Raw genomic sequence first — 16986 nt, 5'->3', positions numbered from 1 at the left:
AACTGGCTACCGGTTTAAGAATCTTGATCAGGCTGGCTTGAAGGTTGTGGGTCATCCTGCGCCGGTTCACCCTCCTCTTCTCTACCCAGTTGCTGGAAGTCATTAGTTGACCAATCGATCCCAATTAAGGCTCTGAATATACCTTCATTGCTTATAAGTGAGGAGGGGTCAACATCAGGAGCATAACTATGCTTACGAATCGGCAGAATAATATCCGGAGCGTTGCAACTTGGCGGATTAACCTTCTTTTTGTTGTCATCATAAATCGCCTGATAATGTGACAAATCAGTTTCTTCAGCCAATTTGCTAGCCAGTGGACGCATCTCCCTTGTCAAAGCTCTGAGGTCATCATTATCAAAATCTAACACGTCCTCTTTTATGCTAGGATAGCCCTTTACAAGATCGGCCAAATCAAGATCAGAGATCCAGGCTTTGGCTCGCGTCAATGCGGTAAGAGCACCCGCCCTGGCAGCCGATTTCTTCAGCTCCTCAATCCGAGTAGGCATCACAGCTAGCCTTACCAATGTATCCTTGATCAAAGTAGGGCGCGGTTTATTATGGGAAGCTGTCCAGATAACCCGTTGTATGCCGGTATATAGCTGTTCTATAAAGGTATAGGCAGCTTTAAGACTTTGACGCATGTCGGAGCCCAGATGAGCAACACGACTCCCTGCATTGACAAAATTGGTAAACCGGCAGTGTATTTGATAATACATATTTGCGGTTTGTAAAAGCGATTACTCACCAAAGACAACAGTAGTCATGGAATTTATCTGCCGCTTTAAGATAGTTAGTTCCTCCATGACCGGATTAAGTGCTGCTTCAGCGTCCTCAGCCCTTTTTAGTAGAGTGGCTTTCTCTGTGTCCCAGCCTGCCTGCTCACTCTTAAAGTTCTCCTTCATCTTTTCCATAGCTGCTAAAGCGTTGGTCAGCTCTTCTTTGGTTGGAAGTCTCGGCTTGTTGAGTTTTGATATTCTCTTGAAGGTCGGTGACTTGGGTTTCCTTTTTGCTAAGCTCAGCCTACAAGAGGTGTGCAATTTGTTAGTTGGTAATATACATTTGAAGTCCCAAGCACATGACAAGTCATACACTTGACACTTGGGGGCTAATGGCTATTACTTCTTCTCCAAACTTATTACAAAGTCCCAAGCACATGGCAAGTCATATACTTGGCACTTGGGGACTAATGCATATTTTCTCAAATTAAAGACTATGGAGTTGGCTGCCATCAATCAGCTTGGTGGTGCGTCGGTTTACAAAGATTTGTACATTAATGATGCGTCTGACAATAAAAAAACGGTTCACCTTGAAAAGATAAACCGGTCCTTAGGGGCTACACAGGGAAAGTTGAAATATTTTTCTACAAAGTCCCGGTTCATATTAGTACTATAAACTAGCCCTTGGGGGCTACTGGAGCTGGTAGCCTAAACTGGTTATAAGAGAAGAGTAACGATGCGGAAATCAGCAGTGTTTACCTCATATCGCTCCTTCATCATGTTCAATAATCCGGCTTCATAATCACGGCTGGTATACAGCCGGTTTAAAAACCCAAAGTGGATATCTTGGGCACTGAGATGGGCATAGCTTTCCAGATCCACTTTCCACTTGCCCTTGTCTATAGCAAAAAATTCCTCTTTGGCGCTATGTTTTGACAGAGCAGTGGGGTTGCTGGGGGCTATATAGCTAACGCCAATAACAACAACATCGTCCGCTTTATCATCAGCAGCTTTGGTTGGACTTGGCGGGTTATCATCATGGGCCATTGGATCAATTTCCACTTGCTCACCAAAGGTGTCATGGTCTTCTGCTGGCAGATCATCAACGACAGCATCAGTATTTCGTTCAGATGGTTCTGGAGTCTTTTCCGGGTCAGTTGTCGTGTCATCATCAGTCATTTTATTCAATTTGGCCTTTTTGCTGGGTCTGGCCTTGGCTCTGAAATGAATGGAACTAAAAGTTAGCATACTAAGCAGGCGCAAGGTGTAAAGAGTTAGTTTTGATATGCTCACCCATGAACAGTTTTAAGAGGTGGAAGCTGTGTCCCTGTTGACTCACCAGACGATGAATGAGATGTTCCCTGATAGTTTGAGTCAGATGGATTAAGAGGTTGCCGAAAATAACCTGCCTTGGGATAAGATGTGTTAGGAGTAGGTTAAACCTCTGGCCGGCATTTACGAACCGGCGTGTTCGGTAAACCAGACAAAGTAACCACCTGGCCACTATGATGGGTTGTGCGGCGAGCTTCATGTTGATGTTTCTTCAAAAGAAAGTTTGGATCTATATAAGCTAGAGGGAGTGAAAATTTTACTTTCCGGTTTGCTTGACGGGTTTTCTATGTTGGCAAAGGATCTGAACCGGAGGAAAGAATAATTACCTCTACATCATCAGCCCGGCTAGCCTCAGCGTCATCCTGATAATGGTCATTGTCAATGAGGTGTATGAAAAAGGAACCAAGAGAGTCAAGTTTTACCTCTGATTTTGGGTTATTAAGATCCTCGTCGATGTTCAGCTCAACGGACTCGACAGTTTTCTTCTTGGCAGGCCGTTTGATGACCTTTGTCTTGGGGCGAGGCGTCTTGGCCGGTTTATCCTGAGCTTTCTTCTTCCAGAATGGGTCATCACCCTGTTAAAAGATTGAAAAAGGTTATAAGGAAGGGTTAAGAGTATTAGGTCAAAACAGGGGTTATGCAATTCTTACAGTTGGTGGTTTATTTGAAACACGGAAGGGACTAAGCCCTGTTTAACTACAGACAACCACCGGTTCGTCCAGTATCTTTTTGACAGCTTTAGTGATTTCAGCGTCAGTTAACTAAATGTCAGTGTGCCTTGGAGGGTCTTTTAAATCCCATGTGTACACGCACATTAAACCGGGGCAACGGCTTAAAGGAAAAATGCCCCAAGATATCCAGCAACGAACAAAGTCCAGGCCTGTTAAACCATTAGCCACAAAGGCTCTGAGCTTTGCAAGTTGTGGTGCATATTTGGCCCATTCTTTTGTAGTCAGCCTTTGGGGAAATGGATGTGTATTGGTAAGACGGTGAGCACGATAACCCGACAGAGGATTCTCGTCGTCTAGGGACGTATCTTTGCAATAGAACCAAGTCTGGTTCCAATCCTTGTGGTGATTGTGATGCTTGGCGTGAGGGAAGCTGACATCTTTTCTTTTTCTGAATTGAAACGCCGCCAAATTCACAATTGGGCCCATCTGTAAATTCAGTACGGCGGTTTAAATAGAAGAAGTCTCTGAACAGTTCAACAGTCGGTTCTTCCTGCAGATAAGCCTCGCAAAACACTTGAAAATTACAAATATTGGACACAGAGTTAGGTCCAATATCTTGAGGGTGGAGTTGGAAGCTAGCAAACACATCATGATTTTTTTATCCGGGAGCTTTAAAACCGCGGCTCAGATGATCAACAAACACAACTATTTCGTCATCTTTGGGCTCAGGAGGATTTTCTGGACCAGGAGCTCTCCAATGGATTTCACTCTGTTTGGGTAAAGCGCCAGTTGCAACACATCCGTTTAGATCTTCTTCCATAATCCGGGATGGAACCCAGTTGCAGGCATAAAAAGACTTGGCCATTTCTTTGACAACCTGAAGGAAGGTTAGTGCTGGTTTAAGATTCATGGTTGACAAGCATAAAGCATTGCAGGTTAAGAGATGGAAAGTGTTAAAGCATGCAAAATTATTAAACCGGGTATTGGTGTTGTCAGAAGTACAATGATAAGCAATTGGAGGTTTAAAGAAGGGACTAATGGTATCTAGCGGGTTATCATTTTCTAAAGTTAAGCCGCCTATGTTGATATTGAAGGTACAGATCTAAAATAACAAAGTGATGGAAAAACAAGTTTCACAAGTTGGAACTATAATTTTGGATCTACCACAGGTCGGAAAATGAAACTTTATTCAGCCCTAAATATAGTTACCTAAGCAGTCGATAAAGGTTCAGATTGGGGTCTCTACTTAAACGAGATGCATTGATGAAAAAAGAAGGATTATGGCCATCACTATACAGGTTGAATATCAAGGTTTGAATCAAAGAGCCACCGTGCAGTGATGAACACCGACGAACACCAATGAGCGCTCAAACCCTAAAGGCAGATCTACGATGGAGGAAAGGAAAGCTTACTGGTGCTGAGGGAACAGCGGAGAGGCGCCGCGAGTTTCTGGTGCGTTCAGGGTGATGCAGCGGCCAAGGTCGAAGTAGAGGTGAAGTCTAACGGCGGCGGCGGAGTCGAAGCACTGGTGCAACGCGAGGAAGGCGATGGGATGAAGATGCACGAGGGGAAAAAGGAAAATGACCCCTGTCCCTATTTATAAGGTGAATGGATAAGTGGCAGGCGCAAGAATCAAGGAGATCGAAAAACGGATTTGTACATATACAGACGCCTTGATTTTTGGAGGTTCATCACTACAAAAAAATACACTTCCGTGATGAAACGTGTTTGTCATAGTAGGTCGCGGTTTTTTTCATGCATGCACATCCATGAAAAATTTATGACAGAATCAAGATAGTCATACCTGTGCTGTCGTAGAAGTGTTCCATGACATTACCAAAATTATCATCACAAAAGTGTCCACTTCCATGACGATAAATCGCGCGTCAGAGAAGTGGTTTCGTCAAGGGTGACCGACACGTGGCATCCACCATAACGGAATGCCGTTAAGCTATCGGGTCGGGTTTTGGGTCCGATAACCCGTTAACAGCCCCGACCAATGGGGATTTTCCACGTGTAAAATCATCATTGGCTAGAGGAAACACGTGTCTGCTCATCGTTGGGACAGATGTCATCCACTCACTGGACAAAAGGTGCCTATGATACGTCAACACGTGGCACAGCCCAACAGTGGCCCATTCCTGTGAAAAGGCTGGCCCGTTTGACTTGGTCAAAAGCTGGCGGGCCGGCCCATGGAAAGCATGTTAACGGCCTGTTCGCATATAGCCCATTTACAGCCCGCTAACCCAAGGCCCGTTACGCCCTATCTGAATTAGGCCCAGTAGCGTCATCTGAGCCATCTAATATGATTCCAGCCCATTTTCACTTCTGGCCCATGTATAGACCATGGCGTCTTTCGGCCCATATGAGGCCCTTTGTAACTCTTGGCCCATTAGCGGCCCGTGCTGAAACTGGCCTGTAATGAACAGTGTATTACTTTACACCCATTAACGGCCCGTGGTGAAACTGACCCGTAATGAACAGTGTATCACTTTATACCCATTAACGACCCGTTATTCCGTTGGGCCATTTCCAGCCCAAGTTAACTTTCGGCCTTCTGAGGGCCCATTTATTCTTGGGCTCATTTGCAGCATTCGGTTACTTATGGCCCATTACTGTCATTTTCTGCTTGTGGGCCAAATTCAGCCCGTCGTTACAGTCGGCCCGTTTGTGGACCGTTAGTCTATTGGGCCATTTTCATAGCATCACCAAATACGGCCTATTAACGGCCCGTTATGGTCAGCCCATAAAACGTACGATTTCCATTAAAGGCCCGTCCACAGCCCATTAAAGGCCCGTACAAGACCCATAAATGAGTCGGCGGCCCATGGATCCTATGAGACGTACAAGGCCCATGGATCCTACGAGACGTACAAGGCCCATGGATCCTACGAGACGTACAAGGCCCATGGATCCTACGAGACGTACAAGGCCCATGGATCTGACGGCCCGTGAAGGGCCATGGCCGGGCGAGTTGGCCCCCATTTGAAAGATATAGCATATTCAAAGAATTATCCTACTCAATACTATCACCTCTAAAAAGCATACACTATACAACAAAGAGATCAAGGCATAGAAAGGTAGAATAATCCTACACTATACAATAAAGAAATTACAGCCGATTATACCCACTGGGTATTATGGTTCGGCACAGGTGATAATAAAGCATACACAAACAGCAAATTACATACACTGGGCAAATATAGCTCATACAACATGGACGCACATCAACTTAACTCCATTTGAACTATAATCTCTTTAGAAAATAGGATTGACTAGATTCAGATAGCACAAATTTCAGTCTACAAAATCTCCAATTCCTTAATGGTTACCTCAGTGTCTTGTTTCATTTTTTTGACTCCTGCATCTAATACCTGCATGTCCAATCTCAACTTGTTGATTATACGTTGACAATCATGTACACGTTGTCTTGCCACCTCTAGTTGATGCTTGAGAACATCAGCACATTCCAATTCCAATCCATAATCATTCAGTAATAGCCATGCCACACTGCTCGCGGATCTTTGTGTTGATGTCACTTCATCCTGAAATGTTTCTGTAAGTACACATGACTAGGGCAAAAATATAGTTACAATAGTGAAGCGAACAAGACACTATTTTGTACTACATGGCAAAACAGGACTAAAAATAATGTTACACGTCACTTTCAAAAAATATAATGTTACATGTCATGAAGCATAAGCAGGTGATATTTTAAAAATTATAAAAAAGATAGTCTGTGCAGCCTGCATACAGAAATCCCTCTTAGCTCAGCAGAGGAGCATGATGTTGGAGCCCAATCGAAAACACAGACAAGTTACAAATTTAGACAGCATGTTGCGTATAAGTAAGCAAGCAGTTGGCCATTATGTGCCTCAATTAAAGTCTTAGGGAGCATAATGAACAGCAGAGGGTTTCATACAAACATACTACAACAGGCAAAACTATGCAATCATTAGCGTAGTATAAACTAGATTGTGAGCCTCATGCAATAATAGTTGGTTAATAGACTTCAAAGCTTCAGACACACTTCGGCAGAGTAATTAAATGGTAAGGCCTTTAATTATGTCAACTAATAGTGATACAAGTACCGAACATCAGGCATGATTATTTAGGCATCTCATTAACTAAGGACAAATAAAGCAATTGAAAAGAGAAAATTAACTATGCCTGAAACAAACAAGGAATTGAACTGTTGAGTTGCATACAGTGACTTACCTTAGCAGGTTGAAGAGGCTCAGCGCAGCTCCTACTTCTCTTGCAAGGCTCCTTCCTAACATCTTGTACTTGGAAATCCTCAATCTTATCTTCATTGCACCCCCTCTGCAAGGTGACACAAACTAGTTACTCGTCTCCTTGGAAGATAAATATGCATACTTTCCAGTCTGTGAACACAAAAGGATGAGATTATAACAAAACAACACCACATAATAAAACATGCCGCATCTCTTGCACTTGCACACAATGAAATGAGAATTTACTATGTCTGCACTATGTAAAAACTAGGCATACCTTCGAACTGGATCTCCAGGTACTCTTGGAGAGCCTACTGTAGTGTACAGCCAAACCTTTATGTCACCTATGAGTTAGACAAGGCCCCACTATAGTAGCCCTTAGTGTTTAAATTGTTGACAAGCTCTGTTAGAGTGTTAGGTCAAGAACAACAAGTAATCAAAGCAAACAGTCCTAGTATGGCTGGCTGATGCAAACAAGCAATTGAACAGATGTGTGAGCAAATCTTACATATCAAGAAAAGAAGCAAAGAAGGAGGCTTAAAGACCATCACTTGACTGACCAGATTTAAGGGGCATTTAAACATCATGTGCAACGTATGAACTAACATAAACATTGCATATTCCAGATTCTACAATGGAATGCACATGTATTAGGTTATGCCATGTATGATGATGCCTAAATGTACAGATAGCAGGTAGGAGTGATTCATCATTGCACGCACAATTGAATTGCAGGTTAAGGGCCAGTTCGATTCCGCCTTTTCAGGGCATATTGTCAAAATAAGCGATAAAAGATGTAAAGAAGTCATTTTTGAGTTATGGGCTTGGGCTTAACTAATTTCGCTTTGGAGGGGGGTGTTTCGGGTAGAACCTCACTAAAAATTGAAGGGAAGGGGAATAGTGAAATGACTCTGTTGTCTGCCTATATTACACTCAAAATGCAACTGCTGACGCCCGTGTCACACCTGAACCTCAAGTAAAAGCAAACACGCAAGCATTGATTGCCCTGCCCGCTTGCATCTCCTCTCCCCTTTCCCTCTACCTCGATCCCCTACCTGCAGCACTAGGGTTCCTCCAGCGAGCCGTCCCCACTGGTCCCATCTGGCCTGGTCCTCGACGATGCTATGTCCAGCTAGGCTACATGGCCGGTGGGTAGGGGCAAATCTCCCTGGTTGCTCCTCCCTCTGGCACCGCCCCTCATTCTCATGGTCTCCAACAGCTGCTCCACTGTGGTTCGTCCAACGCACTACTCCGGCAGGCGCTGCACAACTACGGCTGATGCCACACTGCGGCACAGGGCACCTTATTCCCCCTCCCCTCCTCCCAGGCCATGGCCTTGAGGTGTTGTTGAAGGATGAGCTCATCCAACAAAGTGAGGATCTCCTCTGAGTTTTTGCCAAATTTTCATTTTGATCCACTATACGATGAATTGCTATAAGATGCTTCTGCTGCTGCTATATGATGCCTTGCTATGAGCTGCTCCTGCTGCTGCTATATGATGAATTGCTATGAGCTGCTGCTGTTGTATGATGAGTTGCTATGAGCTGTTGCTGCCGCTATGAGTTGTTGCTGCTATATGATGAGTTCCTACAAGCTGCTCCTGCTGCTGTTATATGATGAATTGCTATGACCTACTCCTGCTGCTGCTATATGATGAATTGCTATGAGCTGCTCCTGCTGCTGCTATATGATGAATTGCTATGAGTTGCTGCTGGTATATGATGAATTGCAGACTGCTTCTGCTGTATGATGAGTTGCTATGAGCTGCTGCTGCTGCTATATGATGCTTTCAGGTAGTGCTGCTATACAATAATAACCAGCCACTTGGACCATCGAATTTCAATAAATAATTGTTCTTCATTTAAATGTGGGTCATGCATTCTTCGTTTTAAATTAGGCAATGGGATCTCTACGGAAAACATTGACCAAAGTAGATTGTGCCAAGTAGATGGTATCTTTGTATTTGCATTTTGAGCAAATAGTGATGGTCTATTTTCCTATCATATTAATATCTGCATTGGGTTCAATTTGTGATGTTTGCAAGTCAAATTAGTTTCCATATGGGCAGCAAAATGAAAAAAAATATAATGCACTCTAGACTTTCCACTGATCATACCAAAGATAAGCTGAAAACGCAATGAAAAGAACTGGTTGGCTTATTACATGGAGCTTATATTCACAGGTGCTTATTTTCTTAGGATAACTCGTAATAATTGTCCCTAAGAAACTTGGCTAATAGAACAGGCATGCAAATAACATGTCATGATGATTGCAATGGAGGAGTGATGTACCATAGCACACTATATAGGCTCACCGCTGCCTCTCCTTTTTTTGCGATGTTCCATGAAATTGCCACATACATCTTGTACTTTTTCATTGTGTAACCCTATCTGCAAGTTGACACGGCTAATTTCAGACATCTCTACATGATACGACATTGCATATCCCTTGCGCATATTTAAACCACCAATTAACGATTGTGTGCGTACCATAAAGTAGCCATGACTCTGTATGCTGGACTAGCAGGCACTCCAAGGGAGACTAATGTAGTTCACTGGAATTCCTACATGCCACCTACAATTTTGTGTAATGTACTACCCATGTTCCTAAATATATGTCTTTGTAGAGATTCCAGTATGGACCACATACAGATGTATATAGATGCATTTTTCGAGTGTAGATTCACTCATTTTGCTCCGTATGTAGCCTATAGTGGAATATCTAGAAAGACTTATATTTAGGAACGGAGGTACGAGGTAATATCATGTATGACATCTACATATCTAATTTAGCAGCCAGTAGTAGAAATCATTGTCTGCACAAAGGGATTACTGGTCGAAAATCCTAGCAAAGCACGCTGGCAGGCACAGAACAATACAAGAGAGAGAGACGCGCTTACAAGATCATAGCAATGCCTCAGTCCTGGATCTTGGTTGGCCAAGCTGTTAGATCCAGAAGAAACATTGTCCTTGTAGTTTTTGCCAGCTGCATAATAGGTAACAACGACCGGTTAGTATATTTGAAGTACATCGGGCAGGTGATGCTGGACGGGTTTAAAGGTGACAAGTACCTAGGCCGTGGCGGGTGCTTGGCATCTCTCCAGACGGTGGGAATCAGGTTAGAAACGTCGAGGGTGATGACGCTGCGCTGGCTGTCGGGGTCTGGTAAGGAGATCTAGAACCGTCGAGTAGGGTGTTTGTGGAGCAGCTCCGATAGGGTGGACTACAGTGTGGGCAAAGCGGATCTGTGGCCGTGGACGAGGGCGTAGGTGAAGCTGCTCCGGTGGTTGGGTTAAGGATGGTGTCGATGACGCGGATCTGCGGCCGTGGACGGGGCGTGAGAAGCTGCTCCGGTGGTTGGGTTAAGGATGGTGTCGACGATGCGGATCTGCGGCCGTGGACGGGGCGTCAGAAGCTGCTCCGGTGGTTGGGTTAAGGGTGGTGTCGACGATGCGGATCTGCGGCCGTGGACGGGGCATCAGAAGCTGCTCTGGTAGGTTGGATGAGGGTGCGAGGAAGCGGATCTGAGGCCGTGGACTTGTGAGTTGGCAAAGCGGCCCCGGTAGGGTTGAGAATGGTATAGGCGAAGCAACTCCGGTAGGGTTGATGATGGTGTCGGTGAAGCGGCTCTGGTAGGGTTGAGGAAGGTGTCGGCGGAGCGGCTCCGGTAGGGTTGAGGAAGGTGTCGGTGAAGAGGATCAGAGGCTGTCGATGGGGGCATCGGTGGGGCAGCTCCGGGGGGTGTGGATGAAGCTTCTCCGGTGGGGAGTACGAATGAGCCGCTGCAGATGCGCGGCGGTTGACGAGAGTACCGGCTAAGCAGATCCGGTACCGTGGACAAGGCTGGCACTGAATGGGCTGCGGTACAGTGGTGGATGAGCAGTCTACTTGTTTCTAGGGGAGGTGGGAGGGGTAGATGCGGCCCTAGAAGCAGATCCAGTGAGGTGGACGCCGCTGGCAGTGAATGGGCTATGGTACGCCGATGGATGAGCAGTCTGGGGTTTCGAGAGGGGAGGGGAGAAAGGGCGATGAAGTACGGACGGCGTGATGTAAGATGCTCTGGTGTTGTGGAGTTAGTCATTTTTGCGGGAGGGGGAGAGGAAATGGGGGTGTCGTGTAGTGGGGGAACCGGAAGTTACCAAAGCAGCCCCGACCTATCATGTAGATGATGGCGGTATTGTAACTGTTGGTCTTCGTGCACCAAGGACAAAAGGGGGATTTTGCATGCTAAAGACTAAGGTGGCGGAAATTTTAGAAGGAGGCGGGAGATTTTGCCGCCCGCGGGATCGTTCGTATCCAGTTTCAACTAATTTTGGACCGTGCTAGCGGGAAGGTCATGCTAGACTGTGTACACGGGGCACGCATCAGTAGTTAATAACTGGTGTGAAGTCCACCCCAGAAAAAAAATACAATAACTCGGGATGATGCACCGATAACTTGGACGTTCACATGGGCGCGGCCAATCGTACGGGTGTAGTGGCACGTTCACAAAAAAGGGATCAAATGCTCAGCCTATGTATTTCTCGTGTAAATAGATAATTTAGTGCCATTGTTTATTTACTTTAAACATAATGCATTGACGTGTTAGTGTAGAGGCGCACAAAAAGAAATGGATATTGTAGTCAGCTACTTAAAAGTGTTACCTCATATTATTACATAGCCTCCATTTCATAAATTGCGTACCCGTTGAACTCATATATGAATATTACATATATTACTTCAAAATAGAAACTTAAATCATCCAAGACTAATGAATTTGAATGCAAGAGTAACAATGGTGCATGTACATGATAGCTAGATTGGTTGTTTGAAGAAACATCACTGTAACTTTGGCATGCACAACTGAAAAAGGTTTATTTAAATAGAAAAAAATGTGATATGTGAGTGTCCAATCTTTATAGCGTTGAATCGATATTGTACCTTTGGCCACGATACGAAGTAGATATTGACTTATGTTCAAGCAATGCACGTCCACGATCGCTAGATAGTGATACGTGAATGAATTGTGCAATCTCTCTCACACGCATAGATATCTCATTTCCCTGTGGGCATCGGAATCACACACGCGCACTTCGTGTATTTCTCTCCCTCCGCCAGGGTTAAATTTGTCTTTCTACCTCGTCCTACAAGTCTCTCACACAGAAACACACACGCTCTCTATGTCTAACATGCCCACCCCTTTAATTCCGCCCACCCACAGCCACTAATGTCTCAAAGTATAATAATGTCTCTCACACATATGCTATCTACCCATCCCTTAATATAACTAGATATGTGTCACACAAACTCCTTCTCCCTACTAGCAAGATGCCCGTGCGTTGCACGGAACATCAAGATGCATTTGTATGAGAAGTTTATCTTGTGGGAGAAAAGGATGAACGAGGGAATGCCTTATTTGCAAATGCGGAGAGTGGTGTGGGTATCTTTTTGCAAAATTGCCATAGTTTCCTTCATGTCCGTCGGATATAAATCGGATGGCCTATATTGCAGGATGGCAGGAACACCATCATCACCAACTCTGTTTTTTTATAAGAGTAGAGATATGTGAGTGTCACTGCCCCCCCCCCCCACACACCCACACTTCCCAACACTGAAGGAGTAGGCTGACACCTCGATCTTGATACTAATATATCGACTGGCTTCTCTCTCAAACATACACACACACACTACCCGGCACCGAAGGAGTAGGGTGGCGCATCGATCTTGATAATAATCTATCTACTCCTCTTTCAAACACACACACACACGCTAGTTGTGCCTCTGTGCCTACCGCACACACTCTCGATACGTCTTTCTCTCCCTCCCCCCCCCAACAATGACAGCAGAAGGGTGACAACTCGATCTGATCATAATCTGTCAATTGGTTTCTCTCTCAAACATTGTGTCTCGGTGCCTCGCTCGGTAGCCCCCTCGATATGTAGACTTCTCGCGCGCGCACAACTATAGTGACGATGACGCTGAACCCAGTGTGCCTTGTTTTTACCGGCCTCATGTGATAGTTTTCATCCTGTTTTCTGTTAATTAACAAGGCAACCTTTTCTTTGTTACTACTAGTGAATCTGAAATCATTCGGGGCATACATAAAATATATCACTTCAACCCAATTATCGCAGCAACTATTTTAAAAGAAATTAGCTAGCTGCCCGTGCATTGCACGGAACATCAAGATGCATTTGTATGAGTAGTTTATCTTGTGAGAGAAAAGGTTGAACGAGGGAAGGCCTTATTTGCGAACGTGGAGAGACATGTGGGTATATTTTTGCAAAATTGTCATAGTTTCTTTCCTATCCATTAGATATAAATCCGACAGCCTATATTGCAGGATGGCACGCACACCATCAGCACCAACTCTGTTTTCTACTCCCTCCGTCCGAAAATACTTGTCATCAAAATGGATAAAAAGAGATGTATCTGTTCTTATGCAATGAACTGACCACTGCATGTCATGTTTGATAGTCTCAAGTCATTAAAAGCATACAAGCCCCACATCTCTTCTTGGTTGATTCCTCTATTTATGTCAAAAAATAAGAAACAACGTGAGAGTTAATGCACCACGCCTATGTGTTTACTATTTGGTTTTCGTAAGATGACTTAATACTCACCTAGACAAAGGGAGTATTCAATTTGACAGCGGGCGGCGCAGTTCCCGATACGGCTTTAATGTAGATGAGGGAGGGAGTAGTGGTTCCCGATATGTTTAACGGCCAATGCATCCTCCTTCAGTTAATGCGTGAGGGAAGTAATGGGAGGAGGTCCGAGAAAAGAGGCTGCACGATGTGAATGCAACGCAGTTTGCCCTCATTGCCCTCATATAAAGGTGCCCCTCCATTCCAATCCATCTACCACATCGTACGCACCTAAGCATTTGCCTAAGCACCTACACTAAGCACAAAAGAGCTCACTCCAGACCCATGGCGGTGATGCGCGTGAGCGGCCAGCGGCTGCGCTAGATGGTCCACGACGCCGGCCTGCGGCATGGCACCGAGGATCGTCTCCAGACGGTGTTGGAGACCGGCTGGTGGATGGCCGCCGTCAACGCCAACTACGACTCTCAGTTGGACCAGATGATCGTTGCCACCAGCAAGAAGTTCACCGTACTCAAGAAGCTCGCGGACGACATTGCCGTACTGCTCCAGCCCGTGAGCCCGAGCTCCTCATTGCCTGCCACCCTAATCGGCCTCCATGGCCGGAACCTCTTTCAAGCACTGGTGGCCCTGCGACTGCCCGCCGACGCCACAAAGAATGTCCACCTGGAGGTCGCACTCGCCGTGAGGCGCCTCGCCCTGCAAGAATTCGTCGACCTACACATCCACGTGTACGAGCAAATAGTGTACATAGGTATCTACAAGGCCAGTGAGGACGCTACGGTGTTGGCCTTCCTCAACCGGCTGGAAGCCTTGGATGCCTTTGCTGAGAAGCACCTCGACCTCGCCACAAAAGTCGCCGGTCGGTGGCCCGGCGCACTAAGTTGAGGAGGAGGAGGTCATACGTTCGTGGATCCATCTTTCTTCTTTCCTTCTATAACCACCACTGCGATCACATCATCGTGGCCTTAATTCTTATTGTGTTGTTGCATTCTCGTTCCAGTCAATACCGACATGTGCGATCCCTTTGCTTAATTATATGCATCACTGTAACTAGTACTCCATCCGTCAATTTATAAGTTGTGCTTACCTTTTCCATCAACTTCGTGCAACGCACGGGCATCTTGCTAGAAACACTAGAATATGTCTATATAATCCGTATGTGATAGTCCATTTGAAATCTCAAAAAAGACAAATATTTAGGTACGAAGGGAGTAATATATTAGGAGTATATCAAAACAATAGTGATTTCTTTCAAGTTTGTGAACAAATACTACTATTATACTACTTTGGATCCGTCGCAACGCACGACCACATTACTGGTAAACGGAAAAGGCCTGCCACGTTCGCGTCGCACCCCCACACGCCCGGGAATCGAGAGTACAACACGGCCCGTCCGGCACGACACATAGCTTAGGGGAGGCGTGTTGCCTAGCATTTTCACTTTCATGTGGGACCACCGTTGAGCAAACCGACACCCCGCCCGCCGCGGTGTTGGAAAACAGAAATGAGGGGAAGATCTAGCTGTAGCACGGAAGCCAACAAATTTGGTGACAGATGGGGCTCGTTGATAGAGTAGGAGCATTCCGTGCTAGTACTACTCCTGCTAGTACCAAGTTTGTACTCATAATACTATATTACTAGTACTACCACTATACAACTAGTAGGTACGGCACGGCACAACATCGTAGGAACAAAAAACGGGAAGATCTTGTTTTGGGTGATTTATCTTTTTTTCAATCAATGTAGTATGAATAATATGATGTGGGGGGAACCCATGAAGCTTATGTGGCTTGGTTGCATGGCTACGGAAGGTTAGAGAAAAATAAATAGATAATGTGTTTAGAGTGCACTCCACTAAATAGATATACTTTGGATCCATTGCAACGGACCGGCACATCTATATCTATACCGCCTATATAGTGTGTGAAAAACTTTGAAAGTTGGTCGTTGGATGAAGCCAATCCGATGGTACAAAGATCGCAAATCCGAGCACTACTGGCCGTTGGATATCATCCACCAGATTCTACCACATGTATAATCTAGAAGACTCCATGGTTGAACTTAATTCATGACTAACTTTGCCACAACTAAGCTTAGGCAAAGATATTAGTTCTTCAAAATGAGAGCCACAAGTTGGCAAGCCTAAGGGAATCTTGCCACATTTTTTGTGTGTATGTCATGTGGGGCCTTAGTGTGGCTTGCCTAAGGTGTGGCTTGAACCAAACACTCACCTAAGTTAATCAAACTTTCCTAACCTTACATTCTACCAAATTTTGCCACATGTTAGAATCCAGAAAGCTCCACAAGTAGAAGCATAATGCACAAACCACCAGAATCTCATGCGTGCAATGCACGTGTACCTTACTAGTACTAGTTGGTAGTAGTAAGAAACAAATTCCAGTTTTGGCACGAGCTCGTACTACAGGAGCACCACAAGGCCTGCCGCAGGAGTTACATTTCCCTCTCGGGGCCCACAGGACCGAACTTCAGTGGCTTAGTGCCCGGCCTATGAGTCAATGACATGCGAACCTTAAATGCGGTTGGCCCACATGTCATTCTCATGGTGGTGGCGTGGTTCGCGACTCACTCGTTCGAGATGAACTAGCCGGTGGTGGCGTGGCCGTGGCGAGGGTTCCAGAGCTGGGCGTCGGGGCATTACGAGGCGTAGATGGCCACATCGGCGGGTACTACCTGTAGTACTCCAGCTGAGGATTGATGCCCGGGACAAAATGTGTCACAACCGCTGGATGAAAATTCGATGGTGCGGGAGTACGGATCGGAGCACAGCAGCGGAGCAGGCAAACCGCGTCCAATTGGGTGTGTCTGTGGTAGAAAGTTGATCTTCACCGCAGTTCAGCTGGCCCGCATGTCATGCACACAAAGGTAGAGGACCAGTGGGGCCGAGAGGGGTGAGGGGCACATCGGGGGGATGAGGATCCCCTGACGCGAACAATCCTACCATTCTGTCACTGACATGTGGGACCCATAAGCGTGGGTCCCACCTGTCAGCGAAGGAAAGGCAGGGCAAGGCAGTGATAGCCATATCAGAGGATCCATGTCCACAACGGGGGACGTCGTGCCATGGGTTGGAGCGGCGTCATGGGAATCGTGTGTGGGTGTGGCAGTGGTAGAAACAAGAAACATGATGGTCATCGTGGTTCAACTTCCATGGACAAGTTGTCATGTCTGCTGACACATGTATATCAAAACTAGAGTGTTTATATTTCAAGCACATGAACAAGTATTATTCTACTACTTTGGATCCATTAGCTTGCATATGTACGGGAGGGAACCAACATCAATTTTCACAACATTTACAACGGTGACACCGTTCCCGTAGAACCTTTGTCCAACATTGGGATCAGCCATGCAACGGGCCACCGCATGAATTGGTACGATGGAACCATGGTGAGATTGAATAAGATAGCACGAACCTTGCACATGGC

Source organism: Triticum urartu, chromosome 5A, assembly GCF_056163025.1.
Source record: "Triticum urartu cultivar PI428250 chromosome 5A, HENAU_Tu73, whole genome shotgun sequence".
NCBI classification, from domain to species: Eukaryota; Viridiplantae; Streptophyta; class Magnoliopsida; order Poales; family Poaceae; genus Triticum; species Triticum urartu.
Note: the sequence above shows the minus strand (reverse complement) of the source record.